At 35.7% G+C, this 25,667-nt stretch overlaps 1 protein-coding gene across 1 annotated transcript in view; it reads right to left on the minus strand.

Moving 5' to 3' along the window:
- LOC146592046 (gamma-2-syntrophin-like) overlaps positions 1-25,667 on the minus strand; it is a gene marked incomplete at its 3' end in the record, with an annotated part of 199,668 nt that overhangs the window by 96,113 nt on the left and 77,888 nt on the right. The gene's annotated exons all lie outside the window — the stretch shown is intronic.

Here is a 25,667-nt window from a genome sequence, read left to right on the forward strand (position 1 = left end):
AAAAAAAAAAAAAAAAAAAAAAAAAAAAAAGCCTGTGAGGGAGATGAAGGGGACTCAGATTCCTAAGCAGTTGATCAGACCCACGTGGCTGACAAACTAGGAACAGACATTTCGATTTTTGGTGCTGGGTCTCCTTGTAAAAGTTTGATCATAGAATTTATGGATATATGTTGTGTGGCAAAACAGTATTCTCTCACTCACTAAAATTCAGGTTTTGAAAACTGGCTTGAGAGATAACCTAGAACAACTTATTTACTGTTAGGCAGCAACTTCAAAATAACTGACTAATAAAATCATATCAACTTAAGTGGCACCAAAATGGTATTCATAAYGTCAGTGGCATTTACCTGATGAACTGTCTGCCCATCTGACAGAAATTTATTTACATTTTTTAAGCAGGGCTTTCACCATCTATAAGTACATTTGACTGAAGGTGAGAACAATGATAAGAAAGAGCTAGAAAATATTTTAAATTTAGAGCACATTTTCATTATTATATGTCATATAAAATACAGTCCTTAGTTAAATAAAACATTATTGAAACTGTAATTACAATATTAGTTTTTCACTTTCCATTAAATGTGTTCTACATATCTTAGGACTGGAGCGATTAATGGTTTCTGAACAGCTTCACTGCTCTTGCAGTCARAAGTAATATGAACAGAATTTTTCAAAGTCCAGGAGGTAAAAAAAAATCATCCTGCCAAGTGGATTTAGTTATTATATGTTGCACTGTAATAACTTTAATCTTAATTATAGACCAAAAGCCCTTTATATTCTGTGTATACAGAAGGTACAAAGATAACATTGAMCAAATTCATCCCATCACACCTAATTTAAGAACATAGTTATAYTAAACTCCCTGAGATTTCAGTTCCAAAGGACTCTTATAGATTAATTACCCTCTGAAAGTTATTCTCATTCAGCTAAAGACAGAGTCCAAGCCAGTAACCCAACAGCAAAATGGTTTAATGGAAATTTCAGTGAAACATATTCCAAATATAAAGAGGTTGAATTTCAGGAAAGTTCATATTTCTGCTAAGGTGCCTTTTATTTTTTTTAACATGTCAGTTCAAAAATAAAAACTTGAAAAATATAGCTTGAAAATACASTATTTGAGGGAAACAGAGGCTGACATTATGATCTGATGAAAGGCAAGAGCTAATCTCATTATGAAGCACAAGGAAACTGGTAAGACAGGAACAGGCACTRAACAAAGAGAAAAGTGATCTGTGTTTGACATAATACAAAAAGGAAGAAACAGCAAAGAACATAAAAAGAAAGAAGAAAGCAACAGAATGAAAAACTTTATCTGGAAGCTGGAACAGGTGAAATGCGAGCRAAGACTTGAAGATACAACCCTGTCCCAGCTGTGACATCCAAGCTATCACTAGAATCACAAATCTACATTCTTACCACATATGGCATCCAAATTTTTAACTATAAAAGTTAATGAYGAGACCATGCACATTCAGTAAGTGGCATATGAGAACATTATCTACTGACTACCATATAGGTAGCTTAGGTTTTTAGCGCTAAAGATTTATCTATACTTGAAGTGCAGATATCTGCAGAGTTTTTTTAAAACCTAGCTATGAATTAGGGAGCACGGGCATCAGAGGTTGTCTAGTCTAGCACCTTTATGCTTCTGTAGAAGCACGCAAMACATGCTGTCTTCAAGCCACCATCCTTTGTTCACATAACTCAGAATGTAGTTTCAGTGCTTTAAAAAAAAAGTTACTACTTACAAATTTGTATATCAGAATACTCCTTTGAGAGCTAGATTAATTAGTAAACTGGGTGTTTAGTTCAGTGATACTCTGTCTTTGATGCATAAACATAATTCAGAAATTATCACACCTGGAAATTTCTGTTGCCCTTCATCACACTTGCTTATAGAGTTGTGGTTTTTTTTTCCCTTAACCTAATTCATTTTAAGCAATTAATTTAAAAGTGAAGTTTCAAACAGTTATATTGCTATAGCTAAAGGATACTKTGTCTTTTGGACATACATTTTGGGATTAATGATCTCAGATTAGAACTCCTAATGTACAGCAAAAGCAAGGAAAAAAAAAAGATTACTGCAAAAAAAGGAAAGGTCTTTACTGTTGTCATACCTCTCACAATTTTTTTWATATCATTAGAAGAAATTAGGCAAAATAATAACCAAACAAGCAGTGTATGACACTTGTCAGTTTTTAATCTACTCTGAGGGATACAGCTATAACATTAGAAAGAAACAATCAGAATAATCAAACACGTTTAGAAAAGAATTAATTTATCTGAAGGCCTGCCAATCAATTCTAATTTTGGTACTGAATTTACTTATACGATTTCCAACAAACCTAATGTCATCCGAAGATGGAGAAATGATAAAGGCAGATGTGATAAGCTATTCTAAATAAAAATGGATATTTTCTGAGAGATAAGTTTTCTCTTGGATGAAATTTGTTTTGATTTGATACTCAGAAAAGCAGCAAGTTCCTGGCTTGACAGCYTCCCATAACTCATCCTTTCCTGCTTTCACTAATATCTTTTTACCAAAGCCTTTCTTTCCTTTGAAAAAGGCTTCTGCACAACTGCTTGCATCTACTTCAACCCAAGTCACCTCAGTTTCTTTCATTTAGCACAMAAAATCACTGTGATATTATGTAGAGGGACTTTGCTTTCTGGGCAATCTTCCTTGCACAGTGTCTGTACAGGATGTTGCTTAAGGAAGGATACAGTTATTTGCCTTTCAACATTTCCATGTCTATGAAGTCTAGAGGACTATGACTTAGTCCTCTTCATGTTAAAATAGAGATAACTCATATTTCAGAAGTGCAAAAAGTACAAAGTTTTTTTATCAGGACATTAGTTTTGGAAACTGTGTCTTATTTACACCTGAAAAGCATCTGGAGTTATTATATAGAAAGAAACAAAAGCATGARTATGAGCATTCTGAATATTTACACCTCTGCATGAATAATTCAGAAATAAAATCCTTCTGATTATAGTTTAAGTTACTTCAGTTATTCATATAAYTGGTATTGAAAATAAGAGTGCCAAAACAGAGTATAAGCAGACATACTTCTAATAAAACAAAAAAATTTACTGTAATGCTGAGCTTCTAGTATCATTTTCCCTGCAGTATTCATACTGCCTAGATTTGGACACTTTTTTTTTTTTTTCCCCAGGTGAAAACAATATTCTTGGGGGTTATTGTTTGATATCTGGATTCTTCCTTTTCCTTAGACCATTCCTATAGTCTATTTTTGTACATCTTGTGATAGGGAGTAATAAAATAACCTGTGAGATAGAGATGGGGGGGGGGAAGACACCTAAATCCCTATTAAAACAACACCACAGCCTACAACAAATGCATTACTCATTTCTTGACAGTCAGAGAGGTTGGAAGAAACAGTCTGTCTGGGACTAAACGCCCAATTTATTAATTTTTGTTTCTTTTCTATGTTAGGCAGGAAGTGGGTAAGCAAAAGTCCTTAAAAGTAGCATGGGAGACATTTTCTTACTACTTACATCTGTCGTTCACATTTGTCCAGCTGTAGTTCAGCACAAGGTGGGCAGAAAGAAAGGAATGGGCTAAAAGACAAACAGATGCCTACAGATGTGCATTAAACACCATTCAGGTGTAACCAACATATTTTTATTCAAACACCGCATAAAGGAAACATTGTGTGTACACATATTTGCAGTGGAGTTGGTTGTCCTTACTTTTTACGCTACGCTTTTCTGCTGGAGCTCTGCTGAATTAGGGCATACAGCTGCCCTCGCTCCAGAACTGACAACCTGCTTGGAAAGTATTAATGATACAGCAGYGAGGCCCCTCCGAAAAAGAGTAGCCTCTGGAAGTTGGGCAAATCCGCCCTCACAGTGCAGAGAAGTGTAGAGCRTATCTGCTTGGAATCAGTCAGTTTAAGCTGATTATTTTAAAGACGCTTGCACAAGAAAAAAATAAATGATTGTAATAAGTAATATCTACATAGGCATGAATTGTATCCTCTTAAAATACATGATTTGGAATGTGCATTTCATTAGTGCCAAAACACTTCTTAAATCTGACATTTGAAAGACTATAAATTTAGAAAATCGAAAAAAAAAACATATTCCTCAGTGTTCTATATTCTGTTTGTAGAATTTTAAAGATGTTGTGAAGCATCAGCAGAAAGATTAGGCCTTTACATTTGTATTTTCTTCATGTTTCTCTGTTTTAGGATAACATTATTACTGCTTTCCAAAATGAGATGTGAGTAACAATATATTTGATGAAGCAGGAACACAGGTTGCTTAGTTTAATTACTTGTCTGATGTAGTACTTTGCTTGACATCTCACTGCTATCTGATAGAAAAGCCAGAGACATGTAACACAAACATCTGCAAGCAATATAGTCAAAATTTATGAAAATGAAATTAACAAATCTCTGCTAATTTCATTAATCTTCTATTATATTTATTCTGTCTGAATCCACTTTGCTAGTACAATACTTTCATGTGTGTTTATGACAGAAACCCAGAGCAATAAAGGAGCCAATTATGAACTGTTAATCTGTAATGACTATCTTGTTTGTATAATAAAATTTAAATATTCATTATTTAATATTCATCTTTGCATCTTATAACAAATTGATCATTAAATATAAAGAACACATTTGTAACTTTGCTRTAGTTAAAAGTCTGTAAACACAACAAAAATTTAGGCCAGCAAACYGCCAGATTTTTCTAAAATCCTTCTGGTTACCAACATAAACATCACTTTATTAATTCAAAATTATTATAAAAATTAATTATTAATGAATGATTTAGTATTACAAGCTCTGATTTTATATTCTGTTAATTTCTTAAGACATCAGAAACCAATGTTAAAATACAGTGGGATGGCTAAGCTATTTATGGAAAAAAAAAGAGAAGTTACGACTCATTCTTGTACAAAATACAAATTAGATATTAGTTCATTGAATTTCACAGGATCACAGAATGKTTGARTTTGGAAGRAACCTCTGGAGATCATCTAGTCCAACTTCCCTGCTCAGCAGGGTCACCTACMGCATGTTAGACAGGGTGGCATCCAGGCAGGCCTTGAAGATCTCCAGAGAAGGAGACTCCACAACCTCTCTGGGCAACCTGTGCCAGTGCTCCGTAACTCCCACAATACAGAAGTAAAGAATTTCTCTTCTCAATGTTCCAAAACTACAGTGCTTAAAAAACCCAGTCGCCATAATAATGTAAATGTGGCCAAAACTCCCCTACCCACCTAGGTAGAAGTGAGATACCTTTCAAGTACTCCTCTTTGTCTTCAGAATCACAAAGTATCAATAGCACAGGTTTAATGTAGCYGTATAACAATGATTAAAGAACAGAGAAAGATTATCCTCTATGCAATTCCTTCTGCATGATCCAGAGAATAGACAACATAGAAATACAAAAAATACAGTTCAAACTAAGGGTAGCTTTTAACATTTCAGTATATCCTTCATTTTGGTGTTGACTTTGAATKAAATACAGGGCATTTAAATTATACTTCTGCACACAATTCCTCCATGTATGAAGGCATTTCTATATTTAGTCCTACTGTCCGTCAACACCTCCGTAATTACTTTTACACAGCAGACAGGTAGCCAACAAGATAGCTAGTAGCAACCACCTAAAAATGAGTTGTTCACACACTGCAACTCTTCATGGCAAAGCAGGGAAGACAAGATAGACTCTGCACATAAATTCACATACTGAAATGAATGGTTGCAGAATGGGAAGAAGAAAGCCACCTCAGCTCGTCTACCTGATGTATCTCTCAAAAGCTGTTTCATCCTCTGCCTCCCCCCCTATGAAACCACTTCAGCAGCGTATCAGTGTAGTTGTGGTCCTAGTACAAATGCTTCATTCCTCTGATAAAACTTTATAGGTTTTCAAGAGGGACTGGACCAAAGCCCAGCTCTGATATGTAAAAAAATAGCAAAGACTCAGTATACTGGCTGCCTGGACACCTGAATTTTTCACAGCAGTGCCATGGATTTATTTCAGTAGTATTAATTATAACACAACAGTGATTTGGTGGAGTGGGTCAGACTGGGAGACGAATTGAGAATGTGTAGACAAAAACACTTTTAATCATTAGGGTATTAATTTAAAAACAAAGTCAGTGTTACAAACTTCAGGTAACACTAACCTTAATAAGGTCAGGTTTCACGATCAAATACAAATCCTTACAGATTCATCACACATAGGGAAATTTGTCAAATTCTAATCACAATAGTTATTCTGGACCTAATGAAAATCTGTGGATACATAATGATGAAAATGCCACTATCCTGAAAAATGCAACAATTCAAATGCACTTGGAAAATAAGGCCATTATGTATGCCCTATTTGTACAGAAAAATTAAAAGGGAAAGAAGTGTCTTGTCAGCTGCTCAGTCACTGGTCAATACCGGATTCAGCACACTACTTCAGTACATCCAGGATTTGACAGGAGGACCGCAGAAGTGAAGCCCGACTGCAGTCAACAGACTGCTCATCCCTGTAGGCACAGCTATTTCGCAGGCAAGATGCGGGAGCAGCGCGGGAGGCACAACCTGGGCTGACGCTGCCGCGGGCCYCCTCCACGTGTGGCAGCACGTAGCCGGTGTTTGGGAAGCTGTAGTAGCTATTAACATTCTGGTAGGCGTCTACCAGTGTTGTTTTTCTGTTGTATTGCTGATATTGATCCTGAACAGTTAGTTTACTCATTGTGGGTTAATTAGATATTGTTAATAAATAAATWAAAAAAAMCAGCTTCAATCCTGGTTTGATTTAAAAGATGTATACGAGCAGTTTTTCCTTGCAACACCTCTTCCAGGAATGGAAGAAATAAAGCTCAATCTCTGCCARCTCAGACAAGCTGATACTCCAAGGGTAAGGACGGCCAAAAAGGAGTTGACCTTATCTCTTTGCTCAAATACTCGGGAGCAAAATATGTTTAGGGAAGAACAAGATTTATACTAGACAACAAACTGTAAAAACACATGAACAAGTTAATTGACAGCAAGCTATGTCAGGGTGCTTAGAGCAAATTTGCATAAGACTCCAGGGATTGTCCATACAGCTGTAATCTAACAGAGAGAAAAAATAATTGAATGGGAGAGGGGAAAGACTGTGAAAGGACAACCAATGATAAAATGTGAAGAAATGGCAGATAACAACCACAATGATGCTTCACTTCCTAACATTAGAATTATTGGTTTTAGAGAAATACATCAATTTATCATTCTAGCTTCTTGTTATAATGTATATTTTACATTAAGACATTACTGTAACTGAGTTTACGGTTTAATGGAAATGTAAGTATACAAAGGAAAATTCTTTCAACAGCAATATTCTCTAGGTAGATAAACATGTAAGAAAAAAAAAAGGATTTCTGTCGATCGCTATAAATTTTTTCTTAGCTATCAGAAAATGCTAAAATTGCTATTCAGCCAAGATTTTCTTTAATCCCAAAGAGAAGAGTATTTATGAAAGTGAGAGGACAGGCAATAGCACTATTTCATTGATGAAGAAGGCATATTCAGGGGCTATGGCAGTATCACTAATGTCACCATCAAGCCTAAAAAACTGCCTTTACAGAATGTGATAATAAGTTCAGAAATGAATGAGGGCAAAGGCAAGACAGGTTAAGAGATCAAAAAAAAAAATGAAAAAGATGGCTAACACAGGGAAGAACATAAGATTAAAGGCTACCTTCTCTGACTAGGTATTAAATGAAAAAAAAATCTGATTTCTAACAAATAGAAAAAGTATTAAATGAAAAAAAAATCTGATTTCTAACAAATAGAAAAAGCTCTGCAGGAATTACCAGAAAATAGATTTTATTAAGTACCAAGATTTGATTTAAAAAAATTATAATGAAGACAAACTTCAAAAATTATGACAACATCCAATCAGATAGCATTATAGCATACTATATATGACACCTCAAGGCCACTGAGSTCAACTTTTTATGAATCATGGAACAGCAGGAAAATTCCAAAAGGCTTTAAACACAGCACATCCTGGTCACCCTTTGATAGGCAAGGATACCTCAGGGAGCTATAAATTGATTAGCAAAATGTTATGTACGACTAAAATAACTATTGTCATCCGATACTAACACATTGGGAAAAAAAAAAGTGACAGTCACCAAGGTTAAAGGAAAATGGACTTCTCAAAACAACCCTTTTGCATTCTTAGAGGAATTAACATATTAGCTTGATGAAGTAAGTATGCAATGGTCTTTACTTAGGCTATATATAACAGTTCACTTAAATGCTGTAGTGGCCTGATAAAATAAGTGATTCCAAGAGCTGCAAAGCTCAGACTTGCATCCAATAACTTCCTAAACAGTCCTTTTCTTGAATTCTCAGTTCATACTTTTCTCCCTTTCCAGTAACTCCCAGCCCTCCTTACGTCAAGCTCACACTCCTAACTTTGGGCTGAGCAAGTGGCTGAACCCACTAGTAGATGCACTGGTGCATCCACCACAATAAGCACCAACCTGCCAGATGGTTGGGCTGAGCAGTCACTTAAAGGCACTTTACTTCCCCTAGTAAAGCACTTACTTGGTTTCTCTCCTCTAACAAGCTAAATCTTCACATATGCTCTTAGAATTTATTACTTTGCAGAGCTCTTTTTTTTTTTTTTTTTTTTTGATTGTATTCGTTTGAAATTAACTATTAGATTAAAAAGTCATGAAGGAAAACCAAAGTGGAGAGGGAAGGCAGATTGTACTGAAAACTAGCAAGTTTAAATATACCTCATATTTAGGTTAAAAATAAACACTACCAAAAGAGCTTTTAAGAAATGGAGAACAGAATTAGTTAAATGATTAATAAGTAAAAGTCATTGTCAGGGAATTATAATTGAATGGTGTGATTCTTAATGAGTTTTGAGGAGATACAGTTATATATCCAAGAAAATGTACTGCATAATGGARAAAGTACTTTGAGAAGAAGCAAATTATAATGGATATATAATAACCAATGCAATACSCCTAAAAGAAATATTTGATATAATGAGTAATAGCAGATAAGTATATAATGTCCATATGTAGCAATTGCAAAGCCTSCATTAATTTGCGGTGTGAAGTGTTAAAAAGTGCATTAAAAAAATGGAAAAAAGCAGGAAAAAAGTTATAAAAATGGCATTCCTTCAAGAACTTCAGAATGGGGAAAAATTATGACAAACTTCTGGAGTTTAATCTATTAATCAAAATAAGTTTAGAAATCTCTTGACTATTTTGCCTAAGTATCTTTAGAGGTGAGAGGAATAGCAAAACAAGTAGCTGGAAGTCAAAGGCCAGGAAGTTACAGGATGTTTAACAGTAACTTGTAACTCAAACATGCAGACATTAAGTGAATTTGTTTCAGTTCATTTAATATTGTTATTTATAAAATACTATTTTAATATCCTAGCAAGGTTGTGGTTCACACAAAGTGATACAGTGGTTATACAGATTATTCATGGGAGTACATGAACTAGATCACTATAATGTACTGCAATCCAGATTTATGATGGCTTCTTACAAGCAGAATTTAATGCAGACTATTTCACCTTGATACCATAATGGTTTTCTAATAACATCCTTAAATAACATGCTATTTGTACTTCAGTCACCACAGTGACTTTATTCAAAAGCCATACTSTCCCAAGTGTAACTCATTATCTTTCAGTTGTACTTAGTTATAAACCATCTTGTTGATTTCTTTATAGAGCAAATACGTCAGCAATGTTGTGTTGTTCCAGGAACATTACTAATTCTTTGTAACCACATATTGGTTATATGAAATGCAAAAAAAGAAACACATGAACTACCTTAGCCAGCATGGATTCACCAAGGGGAAATCCTGCTTAACCAATCTGATAGCCTTCTATGATGGAATGACTGTCTGGGTAGATGAGGGGAGAGCAGTGGACGTTGTGTACCTTGACTTCAGCAAGGCTTTGGACACTGTCTCCCATATCATCTTCCTAGATAAGCTCAGGAAGTGTGGGTTAGACGAGTGGACAGTGATGTGGATTGAGAAGTGGCTGAAAGGCAGAGCTCAGAGGGTCGTCACCAGGGGCGTGGAGTCTAGTTGGAGGCCTGTGACTAGTGGCGTCCCCCGGGGCTCAGGACTGGGTCCCATCCTGTTCAACTTATTCATCAATGACCTGGACGAGGGGACAGAGTGCCTCTTCAGAAAGTTTGCTGATGATCCCAAGCTGGGAGGAGTGGCTGACACACCTGAGGGCTGTGCTGCCATCCAGAGAGACCTGGACAGGCTGGAGAGTTGGGTGCAGAGGAACCTCCTGAGGTTCAACAAGGGCAAGTACAGAGTCCTGCACCTAGGGAAAAATAACCCTAGGTACCAGTACAAGCTGTGGGCTGACCTTCTGGAGAGCAGCTCTGCAGAGAAGGMCCTGGGAGTGCTGGTGGGTGACAAGTTGACCATWAGCCAGCAGTGTGCCCTCGTGGCCAAGAAAGCCACTGGTCTCCTGGGGTGCATTAGGAAGAGTGTTGCCRGCAGGTCGAGGGAGGTGATCCTGCCCCTCTCCTCAGCCCTGGGGAGGCCTCATCTCGAGTCCTGTGTCCAGTTCTGGGCTCCCCACTACAAGAGAGACCTGGAGCTACTGCAGAGAGTCCAGGATAGGGCTACAAAGATGATCAGAGGGCTGGAGCATCTGCCCTCTGAGGAACGGCTGTGAGAGCTGGGCCTCTTCAGCCTGGGGAAGAGAAGACTGAGGGGGGATCTTATCAATGTGTACAAGTACCTGAAGGGAGGGTGTCAAGGGGACAGGGACAAACTCTTTTCAGYTGTCCCATGTGACAGGACAAGAGGCAATGGGCAGAAACTGAAGCACAGGAAGTTCTGCCTGAGCGTGAGGGGGAATTTCTTCCCTGTGAGAGTGACAGAGCCCTGGCACAGGTTGCCCAGAGGGAGGGGCAGTGGAGTCTCCTTCTCTGGAGATCTTCAAGGCCCGCCTGGATGCAACCCTGTCTAACATGCTCTAGGTGACCCTGCTGAGCAGGGAGGTTGGACTAGATGATCTCCAGAGGTCCCTTCCAACCTTACTGATTCTGTGATTCTATGAGTCTATCATACCTTAATATATATCTTAAGTAAATATTCCGATATCATGCAAGACTCAATAATTAGTTACCACTAAAGGCTTTGATTTAATATACTTGAGAGATGGTGTTCAGGGAAAGTATTCAGCATATATTTCCATTTTTTATCCGACCTAATATGTAAAGAATTTTATCTCTTGTAAAATTCCTGAGAGATCAAAGTTCCTGGAATTCCAGTTCAAAGTCCCAGTGTAACATATTCACATTAAATGGATGTGATAACAAGTCAGGACTTCTAAAATATATGTCCCTTATTTTTTCTATATTTCTGATGGTCCTTCTTCCACTCCCAATGCGCACTTTAAAAATTACAAACTTTTGATTTAATGCCCAGAAGTGCTGCAGGAACATGCTRATTTGACTCCCTCCGCCCCCTATTTTTACGTTTTATTTTGAAAAGCTCTGCAAATTTTCCTCTTTTTATCTAACTATTCAAAACTGACTCAAGGAATGAAAGGTGCAGGAAAAAAAAAAGAAAGAAAAAAAAAGAAGATGGTTTCATCAAGAAAGAAAAAATTTTTAAAAAATCAGAAATCTATGGATGATGAAGGTGTTTTCATCATGAAAGCAAAAAACATCACATTTATAATGTGATCACTGTGTAAAATTGAAAGCACCAGGCATAAACAGGAAAAATAAACAGCAACAAAAGAATGTTAAAAGGAGGAAACTTGATTGTTATTGGCAATAAACCTATACATTTTAACACTGCATCAGAAAGCATATTAGAAAAATATTGTGCACAAGATTAAAATTATGTGCCAAGTGAAAGACTGAATAGTGTATGAAGTCCTCATTATCCACTGCATGAAGATTCTGTTTGATACAGCATGGCTCATATTAAAAATATAGTCCAAGTAGTAGAAAAAAATTTGCATGCTTTGAAATGAGTAATGAATAGGCTTTATGGATTGTCCAAACAGACATTTTGATGCTATGTCTAACTTCTCCAAGCTTAATTAATCCACCAGCTATTATCAGAGAGGATTTTTTTCATATTGACTCAAACTATCTCTTTCCAAAACAATATGGTAAGAGGCAAGATTAGAAAAGATAAACTGTTTCTTAATTGGAAAAAATATTTCCATCGTGTTTTATGATTCACTGTGATATGAAGTTTGAGAACATCATAAACTGAGTCAGYTGAGAAGTATGTAGCTTCACTTCCTTGCTTAGCCCTATTTAAAACTGTACAGAGGTATCTAGCAAGGATCAATTCAGTTTGATTCCATGCACTCAGTTCTGTCTACACATAATGCTGATTAAAGMAGAATTGTTATTTTCCTCTTTGGAGTCAAACTCAGTCTTATTTCAAAAGATTTGTCTGCTCTTGCTTTGGGCTTGCATTTTAGTGACTGCAAACGCAGTCTCTGAAGTTTCATAAACACCTGCTACTTTAACGGGATTAAAGATTTAAAATAGATACGCTTCTATAATGTAGGCTTGTCCTGCCTGATAAGTACCGGGAAAGGGAATGCCGCCTTCTGAGATATAAGCAATATTGAACACTAGAAAGGAACAGAAGAAAAGACCTAAAGTGAGCTGGGGAAGCAGTGGACTCCCCTGATAAATTCAAACTCTTCCTGTAACACAGGCAGTCTTTTTTTTTTTTTTTTTTTTTTTAATTAAGACTTTATGACTGCAGATATGCAATGATACAAATACACCACACTGACTAATGTTATATGAAGAAGAACTCAGAGTTAAAAAAAAAAATCATTCAAATCTCAGGAGTAGGATATTTATGTATTTATGACTGAAAAAAATGTTGACTTCTATCAGTGTTTCAGCAATGTTTCAATAAATATCCCTATGGAGTGCTTTACCATAGCTACATTTTACATTTTGTGAATTGTTTAWACAAACATCAAATATATCATTTTCAGCATGAATTCCACATTTCCTTATTTTCTATCTGTTCTTTTCCTTTAATATACCTTTATTGTTTCTATAATAGTAAGCAGAAAATAAGAAAATGTTTGAAAAATGTTAACTACTAACTTTTATTTATTCCTTTCTGTTCAGCTCTGTAATGAAGAATAATCTTTGTGGGGAAGTTTTCAGACTGAGTACCTCTACAATTTGAAGGAAAGTCCCCCCAGAGAATGTCAATTGCAATATGTTKTCATTTTCAGTAAGAGGTATTTAAAGTGTAAATTGTTTGTACAAGRTATTGAAAATGCAAGCTGCATTTTTAGAAACTAAAATTGAAATAAAGAATGAATTTTTAAATGATGGTTAAAGTACAGCACTGTGGCCAAAATGCATATTCAGGGACGAAGGAAAATCGCAACTGAAAGGGTCAGACACGCACTTCGTAAAGCTCCTGCCTATTCATTATGATTTGCAAAACAGACAAGAAGTAAAATATGTGCCATGCTATTTTAACATTGTTGAGATCTGTTAGCAAATGATTAGTTTCCTTTCAATGCAAATGAACTTTTAATGAATATCTTCCCATAGAAAGGAGGAAAAAACAAGAACACTGCTTTGTCACAGAATTTGMGCATTACTATGATTTATATATATACACTTTTATAAAGAGTATATGGGAAAATATATCTTCATAATATTATACTTTTACCGCACAACTAAAATACGCCAAAAGTCTCCCAGACAGTATTAAATAGTCCAATGTATTTTATAGAAGYTATGGTTATCCTGCCGTATTATAGTGAATATGGACTAAGGCAACTTGCATTTGGGCAGGACAACGAAAGGCAAAAATATGAGTTAGGCCCTTGGAAAGCTAGTGTCCGCAGTTCACCTTCAGGTGTTCATAGATCATACCCATTAGCTTCACAGCACTTCAAACTCCGAAAATTTTTAGCAAAAGAAAAGACTTTCTTCACTGACCACCTTATTGTGTAGTTGAGCATAACCTCAGATCTAGCACTGCTCAGATCAAAAGAGCTATGCACTTTGGATGTTGTCCTTTTTTCAGTCTATTTTTTTATTACAGCTACATAACTAGTAGTTGCATTCACATGGTGTGTGCTGGTTTAACCAACCAGGATATTATAAGTAAATTCAGAAGAGATAGGTCACATAAAGTTACCTGTTATCAAAAACAGCATTAAGAGGTTTGTGGCATTGAAGGAATTTAGTTTGAAAAAAAATATCATAAGATAAATTTAAGAATGTCTTTTCAAGAAGTAGCTTGCTGTACTTAGAATGAATCAATAAAAAAAGGAAGAGAGTAATTAAACATGCAGGTTTTTAATGGTGGTTTTTCGTTTTGCTATACCTTTATAGAGATAAACAAAAATACTAATAATATAAAATGGTATCCCAGCATAAGATTAATTATAGTTTAATAATAATATGAAGAATACTTGATATAGTATACAGTGGAACATAACTGGATTTCATATTTCTCTCAGCTGATAAATTTGTAAAAGATCACACTGTATTAAAGTCATCCACAAAACATAAATAAGACATTGAAGCAGAAGKAGAAAACAAGTAATTTATTGACAATTTATCATCTCTAAAATTATCAGCACTAAAATTATCTACACTCTTTTCATTAATTTTCCTACTTCCAAAATATTTTTTTGATYCCATAGTTTTATATGATGCATATAAACAATAAAACCCTTGTGAATGGTTGTCRGTATTCCAACCATTTGTACTTTATTTAAAAGCTATATTTAAAAGTTGTAATGGAGTTAATAATTGAAAATGTAGTTACATACGAGCTAGCTGAAGTATTGTCACCTTTTTGTACTAGTTTTATTTCCTTTTTATACTGTGCAATATACTATTTGGGAGAAATGAAAGAAACTGCTAGTCTTAGTCCTCACATTCAAGGTTAGTTAGTCTTATTTGTATAATCAAATCTTTAATTGAAAACACTTTAAAGGCAGTATGCTCCCATAATCCTTCAGCTGGCCAGACCAAAGTTTAGAAACTACCCCTGTAAGAACTACACTGGGAGCTTCCTCTTCTTTAGGACTGCAGTACAGTGGGACTCCATTCTTCACAAGGGCATCTTGGCCTTCCTAGCATTTTCAAAAATAATTATCCACTGTACCACTGTACAAAAAATTCAGTATACTGCCTTTTTATAGTACTGGATAGACRTGACTCAGTATGATGTGTATGATAAAACTGAGCTCACAACATATTCAGGTGCATGAATAGATGGTATTGCTACCAAAATCTGTAYGATTGTTTTAAAATAGACTTCTAGATTGAAAATGAATTATTCTTTTAAGTCACAAAAGCATGCATATGGAAAAACTTGCCTCTATTGAGTCTACCTCCATTACTAAACTATCAAATAAATTCCAAAGTTTCTACCCTAGAAAACATGCTACTGCAACAACAGTAAAGCTGAAAGAAAACAAAAGACAAACAAGAACTAATTAATGAATTATTAATTTTCTGTCAAAAACCTCAGGTACATCTCTTAAATTACATTACCTCTTCCAACCACATCTCTAGTCTCACATGGAAGGAGGACATGGGAAGTCTTCATCCATATAGTYAAATGAAAACCAGCCAGAATCTTCTGAGAAACAAGACTTCTGGACTGASGTATTAAAAATTATAACTTGCAAATTATAAATTGTAAAGTCTCACTCTGACATTACCACATTAGATATCCTGTCTATGTTGACTGCTTCATACCTGAACAGAAATAAAAGGAATTTCTTTTTATTACTTTACAATTGTCCCTTTCCAGTCCTGTTCTATTCTCACATGTGAAAACATGTAAAAAGGCTACAGTTTAGCAGCTCCTCCACGGTAGTTTGTTCACTGATATACTATTATMCACAGTAAATATACATATATATTGTATATAATATATGTTATGAAAAGAGGTTCATTCATCTGTCCATTCATCATAAGTAGAAGGATGAACGGGGGGAGTTACTGTTGAATAATTCATCCCTTCTAAGAACACATTCAGTTTGCACCTTCAAGATAAAAAAAAAAAATCTATTGTAAATAGCTGGTTGTATAATAACAGTTATTTTCCTTCAGTAGGAAATAATACTGAAAACTGACAGCATTTCTGAGTTCATAGTTACATACTATAATAAGCAGAATCACAGATGTTGATTTCATCTAATTTTATTTGAACCTCTTACCATCCTGGCTGTAACTACTTGCTGTTGAAGTACCTACAGCAGCATAATAGCAAAATTTAAAAATAATTTATGAGCAGGACAGCTTTTTGTTTAAAATGTACATCTCTGCAAATGATAATTAAGAGACCTATTTTTGACATACAGGTGTGAATGCAGGTGTATGCACTCTGTAAAGCCTCTCTCCTGCAATATATGTGCACATGGCCTCCAAAAGAGCACCTAGCCTAGACAGGGATATGTTATTCACCCCTGGATGGACTGGTCAGCACATGACCTGATTTGGACCTAATAATGCTCTAACCCTCTAATTAGCACCAGAGAGGAGCAGCAATGATTGGGCTGATKGATGAGACTGAGAGCAGCCAGGGAGCTCTCTGAGAGGCTTCAGACTGGTGGCAAAAAGAGGTAGAGGTTCTGCAYCACTAATTTATATAAAACACATACATAACTGTAAAGAATTACTTCTAGTYGTGTAATCCAACAACAAGAAATGTGAGTTTTTTTCTGCATATAACCCTATGCTCCCTTTGTATATGAAAACTGCCCCAAAAATATCTTTGATTTTTCTTTTGGTAACTGCCTATTGCAAACTTTATTCTACATATATATATATATATAAATGAAATTTCATTTTATAACTATATCTTGAAATTTCTTTGCATTTCGYTAAAGACTTCTTACCAATCCTTAAAGCAAACAATGTGAATTCTCTGCGTGTGTGTGTGTGTGAGTGTGTGTGCACACACAGAGTGTGCTAAGGGTCCTGTATTTAGCAAGTCCTTTGACTGTTAAAAAAAAATTACATTGTTTATTGGAACTCCATTACCTTTCACTTTTGCTGTAAAATCTGCTCTGTTTGCTCTATATCTCAGAAATTACTGCTCTTGTCAATGGCAATATTTTCACYGAGCTACAATTTTGCATTTAGTATTTACTTTGTTGGCTGAASAGATTTTTGAAGATAGTCATAGTAACAAATGAAACCTGGAGAATATGTTTGGAAAAGTCCATGACACAACTCTTCCTCGTTTTCTTAGCTAAACATGACTTAGTTTCCAGTGCACTATCTATTTCTGCACCAACARTTAAATAAAAGAAGACTGCTTTGGTGTCAGTATACCTCCATGTCTATATTCTAGCACACCCAGCATTATATTTATGATCTTATACTATTCCTGATCAGGTAAGAGGAAGAGTTTGCCAAATAAATTAAAATATTTTTCATCTAATTGTATATTTTTACTGAACAAAAATTTCTGGTGTGTTTGAGAGGAAAAAACAAACTATCCACTGCTTGGAATTAGCAGCATCCTTTCCAAGTTCAGCACATTATACACAAATTTACATAGCCAGTAATGTGTTACAAAGAAATTTCTGTCCTACTTTAGTCCACAGTAATTTCTCTGTATAAAATAAATATTAAGCCCAGATCTTTATTTCTGCCTTGGGATATTTAACTTACTGAAGCCAACTGAGATTTAGGTAGTAGCTGGATGGTAAACAGCTAATGATTTCATTTGTGCAATTACTGGCATTACAGAGTTTTCACAAAWTGTTTATCTAAAGACTTGGCAAAGTATGAAGTATTATATTTCTATATTCAGATACTCTCAGTAGAACACACATGAACTCTAAAAAAGTAGTGCTTCTTCTTAAAGGAAAGAGGATAAGGATGTAATTAGGTAGGACACTATTTGGTTTTTAATTTAAAGGTGTATGTTGGGTATCCAATGAACTTGGTATTCTTTCCTGAAGGAAATGCAGCTCTTAACAGTAATATATATAGCTAGTACTTTCTGCAAAATTGCANAAAAAAGTTGTTAGAAAATTTCCATTTAGAACAGAGTAAAGAGCTGTTTTGACAGGGTTTTTCTGTGATGTCTGACTTGTCTGACTAATTTACACAGGAGAGAGTGGCACTAAGCAATGATTTAAGTTGTATTTGCAAGATCTGCAAGGAGGGTTTTTTATATATACAGAACATTTTTTTTCCCTCAAAAATATTTTCTATAACTGGCTTGTATTTTAAAATACCATTTAAAGAACAGGCAGTCTTTTTCTTCGTGGAACTGACTTTGCACTTAATTGTATTGGAGGGATTAGGTTAGCACACAAGTTCAGCAGAGGCCATCAGGATGGTCGGGGGAAGAGAAGCTGGAGGAGTTGGGCTTGTGCATCTTGGAGGAGAGATGGCTTTGGGGAGACCAGCAGCAGCCCCCCAGTGCCTGCAGCGACAGTAACAAGAAAACAGAGTCAGGCTCTTTGCAGTGGTGCATGGCAGGAGGACAAGAAACAACAGGCAGAAACTGGAACAAGACTGGACATAACGAGAAACTTTTTCCGCATGAGAAGCAGAAYGGGTTGCTCAGAGAGCTGGCAGTCTCCACGCTTGGAGGTTTTCAAGAACCAAAGGGTAAAGTCCTGAGCAGCCTGGTCTGATCTAATAGCTGACCTTGCTTTGAGCAGGAGGCTGGACTAAGACTTCCTCAGGTCTTCTCCAACCTGAATTATCCTATAAAGCTGTGAAAATTTTAAGAAAGCACTATTCTAGATTTGTGGGTGAAAATATACTAACTCACTCCCTTTCCAGAAACCTGTTTAATATAGAAGTATTCTACAAAGTTGGTTGATTATTTTACGGTATTCTGGTTTTGAAGAATTATCATTTTATCTATGCACCTTGAAACTAATCTATTATTAATTTGATTTCTTTGGCATGTAGAACTTTGATATTTTCCTATAAAATAAACTTGTCAAGCATAGCTTCAGTGCAGTGAGCTCTCCACAGTATAGCAGGCACTCAGAGGTATCCTTAAATTTAATTCTGTATCTGCAGCTTTTCTGTAAGTGAGCACTAAGGATGACAGCAGCTGTGCAGTCACAAAATGCTCTAGTTAGTCACAGTCTTGATTTTAAGCTCTAACAGTAGGCTCGGGGAGTGTAACAGCACTTGTTTCGCAGTACTCATACGATGCTGGGATGTGGTGAACATGCAGAATCTCCAGAGCTGAAAGCACTAGCAAAGCAAAAGTACTGATTCACTCTTCTCTGCCACACTATATGGAGGCAGCCCTTAATCCTGCTGTGAGCGTGGGCAGTAAGCTGTCCCCTTCCTGTTGCTTCTAAAGAGGGAGTTTCAAACTATATTTTTCATTTTCGTCTTTAACTCAAGTTGCARTGGCCTTACTGGATCTATGGCAGTGACAAAAACATGCAGCTGCCTAAGGACCAGATCTGCTAAAAATTGTTTTTCTTCATACACTACACTACAGAGAAGCATAGTTCACTTAGCAGAGCAAAAGCTGATCTAAGTCATTTTTCAAGGCCTTTAAAAATACTGAATCAGTACACACTCTTTTGTAATTATTTTCCCCCTTTTGAAAGCAATTTTTTAACAAGTTTTTACCATGTTTTCCTTAATTCCTGTAGGAAGCGAGCACAAGGCTCTATTCAGCAGTAACTACCCATCTACAACTCACTTTGCTAAAATCCAAACTACCATTGCAGATTCACCACAGGATGTACTCATTCTAATACAGGGATATTATCAGCTCACCTCAGCTACTATAACAGCTTTTAGTTTCTGAAGAGTCATTATGTCCTCATTTTTTTTTCATCTGAGCCCAACATCTAATTATAGAGAACTATTACCTCCCATCTCAAACCTTCTTCTGATGAGCAAAAAGTACTTAGCAGTCTCTCATGAGACAGGTCTGCTTTACCTTAATAATYACAGTAACTCATCTTGTACTATTTTATTTTGTATTTTTCTTTCCAAAATATATGGTTAAAATAGCATGATACTCCTGGTATGTTTGTATAATGACATTTATGATCCCTGATCTCTACTGCACATAACTCATCTGATACAGTCAGAAGTCTTATTTGCATTTTCTGGACAAATCCTACTACTGTCTACTACTGTCATCCTGTAACTGCGAATATAGATAAATCTTTCTCCACCTTTTCTTTTGCAATTTCAGAATTTCAGTCTTATACCAGAAGTGTGTGTGTGTGTGTGTGTGTGTGTGTCTGCACGTACATGTACATATATATACGTATTATATATATCTCAGTCAGACTGTAAAACCAAGAATCTAGCTACTTAAAAGTTCCTTGAAAAAAAAATGCTGTCAGAAATGGTGTCAAAAGCACATAGTATAAAAGTGCCTGTGATGGATTATGTAGGGGTGGATTTCATTTTTATATATCTAAGTACACACATATATATATATGAAGTCACTGACAATTTTGTAATGACAATCTGTCACTTCTTTAAATGTGTGCTATGTCTCGCTTAAGTCTAATCTTCTTAGTTCATTGATATAAGCTACAGTGATATAAGAACAAATCTTTCAGACTTACTATGATGAAACATGAAGAACTTAAAAAATAGATGAAGACACTCACTTATTCTTTGCAAGGTCTATTATATCAGCCAACAATAATATAATCAGCTTGTTAATACTGGAGTTTCTTATGATAAAAAGATTAATATGTTCAACACCCCTAACATTGCTATATGTTTTTTTATTCTTCCCAATAATCCTACATACATTGGCACCATACTGGCACTGACTGATAAAAAGTCAGTAATTGCATAGAGGCATATATTTTCTCATTCTCGTATGTTAGAATGTTTTTGCTTTGAGCTCAGATATCCATACTATTTACCACTGTGCATTAGCCAAAACGATTAAATAAAATACGTTAATCAGCTAACATGGTTGAATCTGATGTGGAGTAACTTACTGATATATCTGAGACTTTTATAAGGYGTCTACAATGCTCATTCAGTAGAACTACCCAAATGCACAGAACTGGCCAGATCAGAACTTTATTTGCTAATTATAGACTAAAATCTACCTAACCACATTAACCTCTGAACAGAAGATACAGACAGAACAAGGTCTTTTCACTCAAAGTATACAGACAATTTGCAACAGCTAAGCACAATTCATATGGGAGAGGAAGAGGGCCCAGCAGCTGAGATGGCTCGCTGAGCGTGTTCCTCTGATGAGGAAGAAAGCTTGCGTCTTGGCTTGCTGAAGTACGTGGGCCTAAGTCACAGACACCCACATGGAGACACCAAAACCTTCTGCAGAGATTATTCTCAGTGGTAGCTGACCGAACTCTCCCACAAACACTTTATGATGTATGATAAGGTCAGTTACCATTTTCACAGTAGAAATGTAAAATATTTGTATTCCAAGTTGACAAAGAATGGAAAAGCCAAAACATATTTTGGTATGATATAAATGCAGAAGTCTGAAAAACAAAAAAATCTCATTGCATCTTTGAGTCCTCAAAAAAAAGAAAGTTTATACATTTCACCTTTTAATACTGAGAATTATAATACTATGAATTGTTTGATTTTCAAAGCTTAAAAGAGAAGTAGCTTTTTTGGTTTTCATCAGTCATGTGGGGAAAAAAAAACTACCCCACAATCATAGTACCTTAAATATTAAAGCTTCTAACAGTTTTTAAGCTGTTAATCATAATCAAAGTACAATCCATTATGAGCAATCTATCCTTTTAACATTCACTTAACCAAAGGTTAAGATATTTGGCTGATGAAGAGACCTACCCAGAAAAAAAAAATCCTATTGATTTAAGACAGAGAAAGCAATAAGCAGTCAATACATGCAGTATTTTTGATCTATAATATAAAAAGTCACAGCTATTATATTTTCCCTTGAATTTTAAATAAGAATTCAACATCTAGTCTACTGTTTTATTTAATTATGGTCTAAAAATATTCTCTAAAGAACATTAAACAACAAAATAATTATATAGCAAATTGTAAAAACCTAATTTTATTTTTTTCTGGTTCCTAGCCTCCTCTCTCTCCAATTTCACTTTACTCAAAGGTTATCTTCATACACAAAAAAGTAATAATTTTAATCTCCCTGCATATTTCAACACTATTGAAGCAAAAATACAATTTGTTAGAAATAAATTATATCACCATCAAAGTGGTTAGCAGACACCTGTTCAGGACCAGCTAGAAATTTCAGAGTATCAGCTCTTTTTTCCTTTTATTTTTCTCTCACTCCATTTTACATGAGAGTCAATGAGTATCTGTGGCAATTCTAGAGTTGGYAAGGAATTCATTTGCTCACTGTTTACTGAACAAGGGGTGAATCCCTGAGCTGGATCTACTCTCTTCTCCACCCCACCATGTGCATGTAGAATGGTTCTTCATGTGTGGTGACATGTCGTTGCCAATATTTTGAAGCCATGAAACTAAGTTGAAAGACTTAGCCAATACTTTCACTGTATGAGTCTCTTAAATRTTTTTAAAATAATTTCCCCAGTGTTTTTTTTTTTTTAATTAAAATGCTTAAACTATATTTGGAAGGTAAATTAGACTTCAAAACCTCGAGCAGTGAAAGCCATGGTCTGAAACTGGAGGCAATTCAGTATAGACTACTGCAAAAACCCAAACATTAGATCAATTGTACAAACATAAAATGAGAAGATAGACCATACAGTGCATCTGCAGAAAAGGATTTAAGATTTTCCAGGTCTCACTCATGCCTTTTCCTTTCTGCTTCTTATACTTCAAATCACAAGACATGCAAGCTGAAAAGGATAAGAGCATACTAGAAGGAGTTTGGGACAGATTAGGAAGAAGGAGGAGACAAGGAAAGAGAAAGGGAGATAGGGACAGTGTCTGAATATATTAGTTCACTAAGAATGGGTAGCAAAAGAGAAGAAACAATATGCAAGTAAAGGGTATAGCCTATGCACATTTTCTAGGATCTTTGGTCCATTTCTATATGATTTGCCCATGCAAATTGTGACTTGAAATTCAAAGAAATCTGCGTAAGTCAATTTAATATGGTACATAGTAGTTTAGGAAATYAGGATATGGAATTTGCATCATGGCATAGAACACGATGCCACGTAAGTATTATCCAGAGTGCTCCGAAATTTCTAGTTCTTCAGTTTGGTGCAAAAGAGAACTGAATCACTGAGGACACTCCATTACTGAAATTAAAGAATTCCTATGYAGAAGAGCAAAACTTGTTGTGAGTCCAAGGTTTGAGACAACAGATGTTTCTTCCACACAGTTCTGTTTGGTATGTAGCCAATAATAAATGCTGTAATATGCAGGTATAATTATCTGTAACATCCTAAAACTGCTGGTATTGCTGCTATTTAAAATTATCATCATCAGGTCAAAAGTCATAAATTTTCAAGATTTTACTATCCAGTTTCTAGTATTTCATTTTGTTCATCCAAGTGAAGGCAAATGATTTTAAAAGTTTTCTCCCATTCTGAGCATTTTCTTAGCTATACCTGTTTGGAAAGCTTTGCTCTAACACAAAAATTAACAAGCCAGTGAAAATTAAAATTCATGGAACAAAATGCTTATTCTTTTCTAATCCTAGCGCGTAAAAGAGGAGAAAAATCAACTGTATTTCACTAACAGGTATAGTTATCAGAGACTTCTTGGTTAACAAATCGAACATTTAAACTGTTAATAATATTTTCTAAAATATTTTCAGAAACTTACAGCTCATTAACTTGTTTAGAACCAATGATTTCGACTTATTAAGAGAGAATTGTCRTGGAATATAAAAGAAAAATCAATGTAATTAACATACRATCACAGAATCACAGAATGGTTGAGGTTGGAAAGGTCTTCTGGAGATCATCTAGTCCAGCCGCCCTGCACGGTCACCTAGAGCACATTGCACAGGATCGCGTCCAGGTGGGTTTTTAGTATCTCCAGAGAAGAAGACCATACCTCTCTGGGCAACACAGAGCAAATCACTAAAAAATTAACTGTTACACTAGACATTAAGAAACTATACTGAAAGATAATGCTTTTTGACCACAAACTGAATGTGTYCATTGTCACTAAAGGGCTAATTTTAACTCAAGTCACAGCCTATTCCTGAGGTATGCACAGGTTTAGGAGTTTCCAGGAATAAAGGCATGCATTTATCTACATGAAGCTGGTTGGATGTAGACACCTTCACAAATTTATATCTACATAAGATATAAATACAGTTACAGGGCATATAAAATATTCCTTTTTCAAAGTTTCATCCTTTTCTCGAAGTTGATACCTAACAAATTGCTGCAGTTTACCCATCCTTGTAAAGCAGAACTATGTTGACTCTGTATCCTCATTCATATCACTTGTGAAAGAAAAGACCAGTGTAAAGCACGGTAAACTGAAATGTTATGCTTACAGAGTACGTTATCATCCACATGCAAGCGAACCTCATTACCTTTTTCTCCAAGTATTTCCTCTTTAATACACATTCACCAAATAGTCTATTCAAGTAATCTGTTGCTCTTTGGAAAAATTCTCTGTATTATTAGTTCTTGGCCTACAATTCCGTTCTACTGAGGCGAGGCAATGGAAAATACAGATCAGTTCAAAAAACAGTTGAGTGTACTATGAATTTAGCTGGACATTTAAGAAGTCCATTTCCATTTAATGTCTCTGTTTATAACGTTTGCCCCTAGAGTACAATAGGAAACATCACAACTGCTCAACTGCAGCAAAACAGGTAAGAACATAACTTCTAAATAATCAAATTATATGCAGCTTATACGTTTACTTTCAAATATATAGATAATAAAATTATGTAACTTCACACAATATGTTTTTTCTATAGTTTCCATTAATGCTAAAAGATCAGAACTAATAGTCTAACTATTAGTTATATAACTAATGCTAAAGACTACCTAACTAATATTAAAGTTATCTAAAGCTTCTGAGGCAGACATGAGAAACAAAGTGCCAAAGAATTTATGAAAATCTTCACTATGAAGTATGCTAAACAAGTTTTATAAATTAGGTTCTTCACTTTACCACTATCATGCACAGCACAGCCAACAGCACCCCAACCAACAATCAGCTAAGAAGCCAGTTTCCTTCCACCAGCAGAAGCCCACAGTGCAGCCAGCAGCTCCTGCCCTTCCTCTCCCTGCCCTGGTCTTTAGGCTTTAGAARTTGAAATTGATAAGGGAGTCACAGCGGTTGCCCCCTCCAGTGGGCTCTGCGACTGAGGGATCCCTCCTGCCCAGGCACTGGAGCCCAGCCTGGTGGGCCAGGGACCTGCAGGAGGTCTCTCCATCCTAGACTGACGGATGTAGCTGCTGCTCTCTCGTTTGCAAACGCAACCAGTAGCGAGGCAAATAAAACATGTAGAGCTGAGGGATTTTCAGTGCCAGAGGTGCCATCAGCTTCAAATGAAACAAGCGTAATAATAATAATAAATTCTCACAACACTGAGAATTGTTTTTCAATAGATTATTTTCCTGTRTTGTTAGTGATCAACTGTTTAAATGATTTCTATCTTGCAGCATTTCATCTTTAAATCTGTAGAGACTTAAAAATGAGGATTTTGTTCTTTTTTTCTATGAGGGAGGAGGACAAAAAGGCAACAGCGGTCTTTCCTTACTTTTAAAATTAAATTATTCAGTAT

The sequence above is a fragment of the Rhea americana genome, unplaced genomic scaffold, assembly GCF_003343005.1.
Source record: "Rhea americana isolate MKP2758 unplaced genomic scaffold, rheAme1 scaffold_349, whole genome shotgun sequence".
Taxonomy (NCBI): Eukaryota; Metazoa; Chordata; class Aves; order Rheiformes; family Rheidae; genus Rhea; species Rhea americana.